This window comes from Prosopis cineraria, unplaced genomic scaffold (genome assembly GCF_029017545.1).
Source record: "Prosopis cineraria cultivar Desert tree isolate PC_DT_omini unplaced genomic scaffold, ASM2901754v1 PC8, whole genome shotgun sequence".
NCBI lineage: Eukaryota > Viridiplantae > Streptophyta > Magnoliopsida > Fabales > Fabaceae > Prosopis > Prosopis cineraria.
This window is the reverse complement of record NW_026555339.1, coordinates 11,212,731-11,222,113: the sequence shown is the minus strand read 5'-3', so window position 1 is coordinate 11,222,113 and position 9,383 is coordinate 11,212,731. Positions and strand designations below refer to the sequence as shown.

General features: G+C 27.7%; 1 pseudogene; it reads right to left on the bottom strand.

Moving 5' to 3' along the window:
* Positions 1-694: 694 nt before the first annotated feature.
* Positions 695-8,542, bottom strand: LOC129317107 (beta-galactosidase 15-like; annotated as a pseudogene).
* Positions 8,543-9,383: the final 841 nt, after the last annotated feature.

The following is a 9,383-nucleotide window of genomic DNA, read 5'->3' as shown; positions in this document are numbered from 1 at the left end:
TTGTTTTTCTTTGATGTGCATCACGTTGTATTATTAGTAATATTTTCCACTATTATTTAAAAAATACTTCTCTTTATAATTAACCATAAGAAATTCTCAAAGTTAATTTGAATTTTCATAGTCACAAAAATATAATTTTATAAAAAAAAGAATTCCCAACGTATTTTTGGGCACGCAATAGATTTTTTTATTAATAAATATAAGTCTCATACACGGACACACATACACATTATTACTTTATATTATTATTTTCAAGTGATAGTCAGAGAGTTATTTGATGATTTCATGACACAACAAATCTTCATTATATTATACGTAAGAATTTATAGTAAGCCACTTGACTTATGAATGATTATTTTATCTATATACTTGTCAATATATTTTTAATTCTTTAAAAGACAATTGCTTTATGCGGAATCATATATAGTTTCAGAATATTTTCTTTCGGAATAAATTAATTATATCCCCCAAAATAACAATGTTAGGGAAAAAAAGATGAACAAAAAAAATGTACACAACTGTTACTATATAATTTAAAGATTGGGATTTACATAACGTATCCGGAAGCGAAATCAAACACCAATCTATTAAAAAAAAAGGAAAATGAAAATTCAAATAATAACAAGATCTAACCTAATATATTAATAATTAATAATAATTAATAACCAACTTTTTTTGTATGAAACTAAAACTTCTAGCAGACTGCCTCCACAGCAAGCCTCTTAGTAATATTTCCACAACTTGTTGAGCCAAATGTCTTCTCTGAAATATCAATAGAGCAGGACTGCTTACCACACACGCCTGCACAATTTCAAGTAATTAAATTAAGATAATAAATCAATTATTGGACCAATAAATTAATATCTGAATAAATAAACTCATAAATTGATTAACGTGTGCTTAAATTAAGATTTTAATTAATTACCTTTTCTATGATGTAAAAAGCATTGTTGCTGCTTTCACAAGTTCCTTTATAGAATGAACCACATGTGCCTTGAGGATTTCCGAAACTGGCAAATTTAACGGCAGAAATTGGACGATTCTGGCAAGATAGTTCCAATGTATGATTCTCATAGGCATTTCCACAAGCAGTTCCAACACTAACTGTTCTAAAATTCACATATGATGGATTTCCATCCATCTCTATGAACAAAACCAACGTGTTGTCACGGTCTCTCAGGAATGATCGAGGAACATGATACCTGAAAAAAAAAATTGTTCAAATTAGATCTGGACAGTTAGAAATCTGATCTACTTGATTGAAACGTAAACGAAATCAACTAACCATTTTTGTGTAGGCTTTCCACAATTGTAAATACATTTTGTGGCACAAGGATTGGTACTACAACCATCTTCTGAAGCTAAATAAGTAGGCCAATAGCGACCAACGTTTTGACCATTAGCCCAAGCAAACCCTTTTCCCAGTCCTTCCAAATCCACCTCCACTGGGTCTTTCCCAAGACGAGCTTTGAATGTGGTCTAAGCATATTTAATTTCAAAGATAAATAAATCAATTTCTTTCTCAATATATATATATATATATATATGTATATTTGAATTATTGGACAAGTAAAAGAATATCATATAATTTGTCAATTACCTTGTACCAAGTGAAACTTCTATTTGTGGGTACATGATCTGATGCCCATTTAGTATTAGAGCTAGACTCTTCCTCAAAGAACTTTTTATCCCAGCCATCCAATCCAACTCTATAGAACCACTTATGAGAAGATAAGTCCTTAATGATTGTTTCATCACCTTTTCTTCCAATCACCTGAATCGGTCCAACCAGACAAGTATGCCACGTGTCAAAGAACCACCCATAATTCTATTCAAACAAAAAGAAAAAAAGATATGTTATTATAAATCAATGAAACAAAATAGGTTCAATGTACAATTTTCCGGTACTGACACTAAGCAAACTGATGGCATTCTTTCCATGTTTCAACTTAATCTTAAATTCAACCTTGTCATTAAGAATGCCATATGCATTCCAATGGGTTCCTATATCCAACAGCAAAGATATAAACATGAAGTTAATTAAACTAATTATATTTAATCTATGTAAGTAATTAAATAAAGTAGCATACTATAAGATATAATGTTCTCCTTACCAATATGATGTCCATTGAGATATGCATGAAGTACTTGACCACTTGTGTTAATTTTGAGAGACATATCATTACTCTAAATAGGATCATGTTTGTCAAGATGAAGGCTATCAAATAATTGAGAAAGAAAAGATTATTAGGTCCTTGAACTTATATAGAACAATATAATGTAATAATATATAGAGATCAGATTAGAAAAATAATTAAGAGTGAGTGAGTATGATTACCTAGTGAGGTACCAAAGATAGTCACTAGCATCATTAGTAACTTCCTTTTGATCAATGAGTTTTTTGGCCGAAGAATGAGATTTTCCTTTGAGAGCATCAAACATATTCTCAGGCCTCCAAGCCCACTTCAATGATTCTGGTTGCTTCTCAGCTTCATTTGCCCAATGTTCATTCACAGAGGTTTGAACATTAATCTAATTAACCACGAACGAACACACATGTTAGATTCTTTGTGAGACACATTATTCAGATATATCATCCAAAATTAAGGTTCAACACGGGTCGGTAATTTTTGTCTGACCCGACACCCGACCAACAATCTAGTCCATTAATTTGAACACTTGTTTCAGTATGATCGAACAATAATCTCTATGGGTTGACCCAAGTTTATCGGGTTAGACATGCGTGTTGGTATGTAATTCCCGAGAAAAATTAAACAGAATTCGAATTTTGTACGAGAAACATATCACCTTTGCGGTGTTATACTCTTCAGTTTCACCATCTGGAAAAATGGTGACAGACCAAGCAGGAATTGCATATTGCTTTCCATTGAATATCACTGTTGCATCAGTATTATTGTTGGTGTTGCTCAAGAATACACTTCTTGATTCATTTGTAGCATGCACAGTGGCCTAAACATCATCAAACATTATTAACCACCACAATTTCGATGAACATAAATACTAAAATCAATGACAATGAATACACACACACACACACACAGACAATTCTTAATTCATTTATTACATTGACAGAATTGCCAAGATCAATTTCAGTGATATTGCCAAAGGTTTTTCTCAATCTATATATATACAATAGAAGAATAACAAGCACATCTCTATGAATGACAAGTGTTATTTTCTTCAAATACTACAATTTTGTAAAGCCACATAAAATTTTACTTACAAAATTATTTTTAAATTCATGAATATAATTTATTTTTATTCCATCATTTCAATAACTTTTTAACCCATGATCTAATAATTTCCTAATCCCACGCTTCTTTTTTTTAGATATGGTTAGTTATTTAGTATTATATCATTTTAATAAATTTCTTGCTCTACAATTTAGTTTGTGATTTTTTTAATTCATGTATATAATTAAATTTAAATATGGATAGTTATTTAGATTATTCATTTCAGTAACTTCTTAACCCATGATCTAATAATTTTTTAACCCCACAATTCCTCTTTTAGATATGGTTAGCTATTTAGTATATCATTTTAATAACTTTCTTGCTCTAGGATTTAGTTTGTAATTTTTTTAATTCATGCATCTAATTAAATTTAAATATGGATAGTTATTTAGATTATTCTATTATTCTAATAACTTATTAGATCCATGATCTACGTAAAATTTGATGAGAATATATATATATATATATATATAAAATAGATAGATAAAAAAAATTTCAAGTTTGACACGTATGAATTTTTTTAAAATATTATAATTCTATGCTATCCACATCATTATTAATTTTTAAAAATATTTTTTTTTAATTTATAAGATTGTAATTTAAAAATGTAACTTCTCTCTTATGATCTCAAAATCTCAAATATAATTTTTCAACTAATTCAAAATAATTACAGTAAATTCTTTACATGTTATTAATTAATATAAATCTTGTTTATAATTTAATTAAATATATATATGATTTATGAATTGAGTAATTAATGGATAATTTCCTAACCCCATGATTTCTCTTTAGATATGGTTAGTTATACAGTATTCTATCATTCTAATAACTTTCTTGCTCTACAATTTAATTTGTAATTTTTTTATTCATGCATATAATTAAATTTAAATATGGATAGTTATTTAGATTATTCATTCTAGTAACTTCTTAACCTATAATATAATAATTTCCTAACCCCACAATTCCTCTTTTAGATATGGTTAGTTATTCACTATTTTATCATTCTAATAACTTCATTACTCTATGATTTTATTTGTGATTGTTTTAATTCATGCATATAATTAAATTTAAATATGGATAGTTATTTAAATTATTCTATCATTCTAATAACTTTTTAGCTCCATGATTCACGTAGAATTTGGTGAGAATATATATATATATATATAAAATAGATAAATAAGAAATACTTTTTTAAGTTTGACACGTATGAATTTTTTTTAAAATATTATAATTCTATGCTATCCACATCATTACTAAATTTTAAAAATAATTTTTTTAATTTATAAGATTGTAATTTGAAAATGTAACTTCTCTCCTATAATCTCAAAATCTCAAATATAATTTCCCAACTAATTCACAATTTAAAATTTTATCCTTGATATATCTCTCATGATCTCAAATATAAATTTTTGAATATTTTCATTTCATGAATAATTTTGAATTGGTATAATAATTTTATGAATAATAATTTAAATGATTTTATTGCAAATTAAATCATATAAATAAGCAAATAAAAACTGAATTGTAAACGTATGACTTAATAAAATAATTAAATTAAATTATTTATATGTTATTAATTAATATAATTCTCATTTATAATTTAATTAAATATATTTGATTTATGAATTAAGTAATTAATGGATATTAAGTTAAATTCTAATATTTAAATTAAATATAATAACATAATTTTTTTGATTTTTTAATGTATCATCTCGTGCAAACATGTCAAGGATAAAATAAAATTCTTATTTATGAAAATTATGTTATTATATTTAATTTAAACAATGCATCAGTAGTAATTATTACTTAACCTTTATAAAAACAAAAATATATTTTTTAGAAGGCTGCGCACATAACAAGTGTGTTTCTGCTGTTGAATGCTCCAAAGTAAACAATTTATACCACTTTGAAAATTATATTTTTGTTTTTATAACCTATAAAGAAAATTAGAAAAACATTCTAGAAGCATAAAAATTGAAACATCGTCTGAGGTTTTTTTTATAACTATCCCACCGCATGTCTCCACCCCACTTTTCCCACTTCTCCATGCCTTTTCTTGCTAAACATGTAATATTGCTTTGAGATTATGGGGTTGTCCTTTCCCTTACACGTTTTGAACTTGCATGGCATGTGAACTAAAAGAGGCATATATAAAAATTGCATCCCCACACAATGTGAGGCAAACTGATTCATTGTAAAATTTTCAATTGTGATATTGTTCTTTCAAATGACTATAACATTCAATTGCATTGGTTCCATTAATCGATTGTGCAAGGATTAAAAGATCAAAGTGTGCATTGTTCGGTTGCGGTCCATTGCTTCTCATGCTATTCCAAACGAGCCTACATCATTTGAGATGGTTTTGCAAGATAAAGCTGTGTGTTGCATTCTATTGTTTTGAATATTCTATGATTCATTTAATAGACTAATTGATTTCTTACAAAACCTTATTTTTATATTTTCTACTTGCATTTTTTTCAGGTATTACATGGGTTTTATTATCTATGACTGATATACTCATTGATGAAAAAAAGCACACCTTCATTTACCTCCCTCATATATATATTACCTCATGTTTAAATGAATTGTTGAACATTCATTCATGTTAAATATATTGTGTATTATATAAGATGTATTTCATTTGTGCATGTTATAATTTCATGCCTATGTCTTTGTGTATGTTATAATTTCATGCCTATGTCTTTTTTAGTACACTCACATAAATTATATTTAGGAAATGTTTTCTACATGTATATTTAAATGAATGCATGTGTATGTGTGTTGATTGAGTACTAGTGTAATCTCAGTTTAAAATATGGTCAAGAACTAAATGTAATCACTTCTCTTAATAATAATTTGAATATTAATTCATCACATTGTGAATTTATTTATATTATAATTTTTTATTATTACAATACCATCATATATTTTTAATTATCTTAAAATATACTTCTAATTATAACTTCATTTAAATAACCTCATTCAATAATATAAGTTGAATTAAAAATTATTATAATTCTTATAAGAGGACCCATGCAATGCACGGGTGAAATACTAGTTGATTTCAAAACTTCATGAAGTCTCTTGAGATGGCCCCATTTTGGCTGAGCAATGTTTCCTGCAAATTTTTTAATAAAAAAGTTGGACTAGTTTTTGAAAGTAATATTAGAACAAAAATATGCAAAAAAAAAAAATTGACGTAATTTTCATACCAAATTAATCAAGAGGAGCATCATAGTCATATGAGTTTGTAATGTAGGGACCACCAGCAGTTCTACCGAAGTTGGTTCCACCATTATACTGTAATAAAAAAAAAACAGAATTTCATAAATTATAATCTTTAGAAGAAAAATAAAAATTTGTTTTAATATATATCTATATATTAATATAATTTATACCATATAGTAGTTTTGTAATGTTCCTCCAGTTTGGTAGAATCTGGCTACGCCATAGGCAACATCTTCAGCTGTTCTATGAGGATCTGGGCCACCAATAATGGAAATTATAATTATGACAAATGGAAATAATTAATAATTAATTAAATAAAATTAAAAGAACAACAGAGTGATTTAATTATAGGACTTACCATCCTACCCAATTCTCAGTCTAAACCTTAGAATTATTGGGATTATTGGGTGTGAATTGGTCACAATAATAACCATTGCATATGTTGATCTGATAAAAACCAATTTAAAATATAATATCATTAGAAAAAGGAATATCATTAATATCAAAAATTGAAAAAATATTTAAACTAATTAGTTTTACCATTGGTTGAGGAGCATCACTTTGCTGGCACATGATCCATGGAACAACAATATTATAAGACTCAGCCATTGAAGCCCACCAATTTAAGTACACCTGCTTCCCAGCTTCTCCATAAGGGTCCATAACATTACCAAACTCATTTTCAATCTATTACACACACACACACACACACACACACACACACACACACACACACACACACACACACACATATAGAGAGAGAGAGAAGTCAGTTTAATACATTAAATTGGTTTTTATAACTGTAATTAATTAAAAATAATAATAATTGATGAAACTATCATGTAACATACCTGAGCGATAATTATGGGTCCACCTTGAGAGGCAAGAAGTTTCTCTTCTGTGATCTTATTTATGATCAAGGTAGTGAAATTTTGCATCTCATTCTGTAAAACCAAATAACGGCAATGTATGAATAATTTCATTATGGTAATATATAAAAAATCTCATAAATTCTTCAAAAAATAATTAGTTGAAATATCAAACTAACGTGCCATGAACACATTATTTGCCGCCCTCATCTCAATACCAGGCAAATTATGCAACCACACAAGGAAACCCTTAAGAAAACAATATAATTAAGAATTATGGTATTTATTGAAACTAAAAATTATTAATTACTAGTTAGTTTAATAATTAGACATACCCGTAGTTCCATTCAGCACAAACATAAGGACCAATACGAAGAATAGAATAGAGTGCAGCTTCATGAATGGTTTTGAGAAATCTGATGAAATCATTATTCCCAGAAAAATCATACTGACGACGAACTGGTTCGTGAGCATTCCAAAACACGTAAGTCTATCGTATTAAGTCCTCCTTCTTTCGCTTTTTCAATCAAATCAGGCCACATCTATAACCATATATAAACAATTTAAACTCATCATCATAATATAATCAAATCCATTAATTCATTAAGCAGAATTTATATATAATGATACGATTATAAATGTGTGTGCGTGTTGTATTATATCCAAAGTATTGAAAATCAAATTGGTTAGTTTAAAGGCCAATAGTTCAACTATGGTCACCCCAGTTATATAATTAAAATAATATAATTTAATAAAAATATACAAAACAATTGATATATAACCTTGAAAAGAGTAGTATTTGAAAAAAGAACATTAATTTAGATGTAATCAGAGCATTTATGCATGTATAAAATCACACATAATATGCATCAAAACAAGGTTACTAAAGTATGTTTTCTTTACTCATAAGAATGTTGTTTCAGGCTCTGCAAGGAAGTAAAAAAAAAAAAAAAAGACTCTTAAAAACTCTTGACCAGACTGGCTAGATTCTGACTAGTTAATGCCGGTTGATGTACAGAGAATTGTACGTACCTCGGGAGTGCTCCTTGGGTAGTGAATTGAACCAGAAATAAGAATCCTACGTTGGCCATCGATAATGAAGGCTCTTTCATCATGAGAAACATTAACAGCATTTGTGAGAAGAACAAGACAGAGAAAACAGAGACAAAAGAGGACTTTTCCAGAAGCCATGTTGACTCGAGAGAGAAGGAACAAAGAAGAGAAAAGAGAAGAAAGTGTGTGTATACAAATATTGCAGAGATTCGAGTTTATGTGGAAGAAGAGACGTACGGCTATCTGATTTTGTTTATATTTGTTTTTTGTAAGCTAGTAATACGTTTGTTTGTTTGGCCAATTTTAGATAATTATTTTCAGATTATGATTGGCCTTATCCTTTTGGTGTATAAATTTAAAGTGAATTGATCTTTAATTTGACAGAATGATTAGATATTCCTTATCAATTAAAATATTAATTTAATTTACTCTCTAATTATTTGTCCAAAGCAAAGCGTAGTAAGATTGTGTTTGTGTGTACGAGATTATGTGTGTTTTTTGTTTTCCTGTAACTTTTGGACAAGAATTGTATACTTAATTTTATATGTTTAATATATTTTCATCCAATCAAGTTATGACAAGTGAACTTTAATGTATTAATAATATTAATTACAAGAGTTTGTTATAAAATAAATAATTTATAAAAAATCCACACATCTTAATTTAATTAAAAACAAACAAAGGTTAAGTATACAAATTTTTCTCTAACTTTTATTCTACTTTCACTACTTGTTCTCGTGTCTTATATAAGTTTATTGATTTTGTGTCTCTTTTACTATACAGACCTCCATTTTATATAAAAATTTAAAAGCTAAAATCCTAAAAATTACTCAAAAAATGATGCACAGATATTGATATGCATACGAGATGGGACATGATATAGTTATGCCTGACAAATTTTGAAATTTTACGATATAGATTGGGGAAATATACACATGTGATTATATATATATATATATATATAAAACAAATTCACACA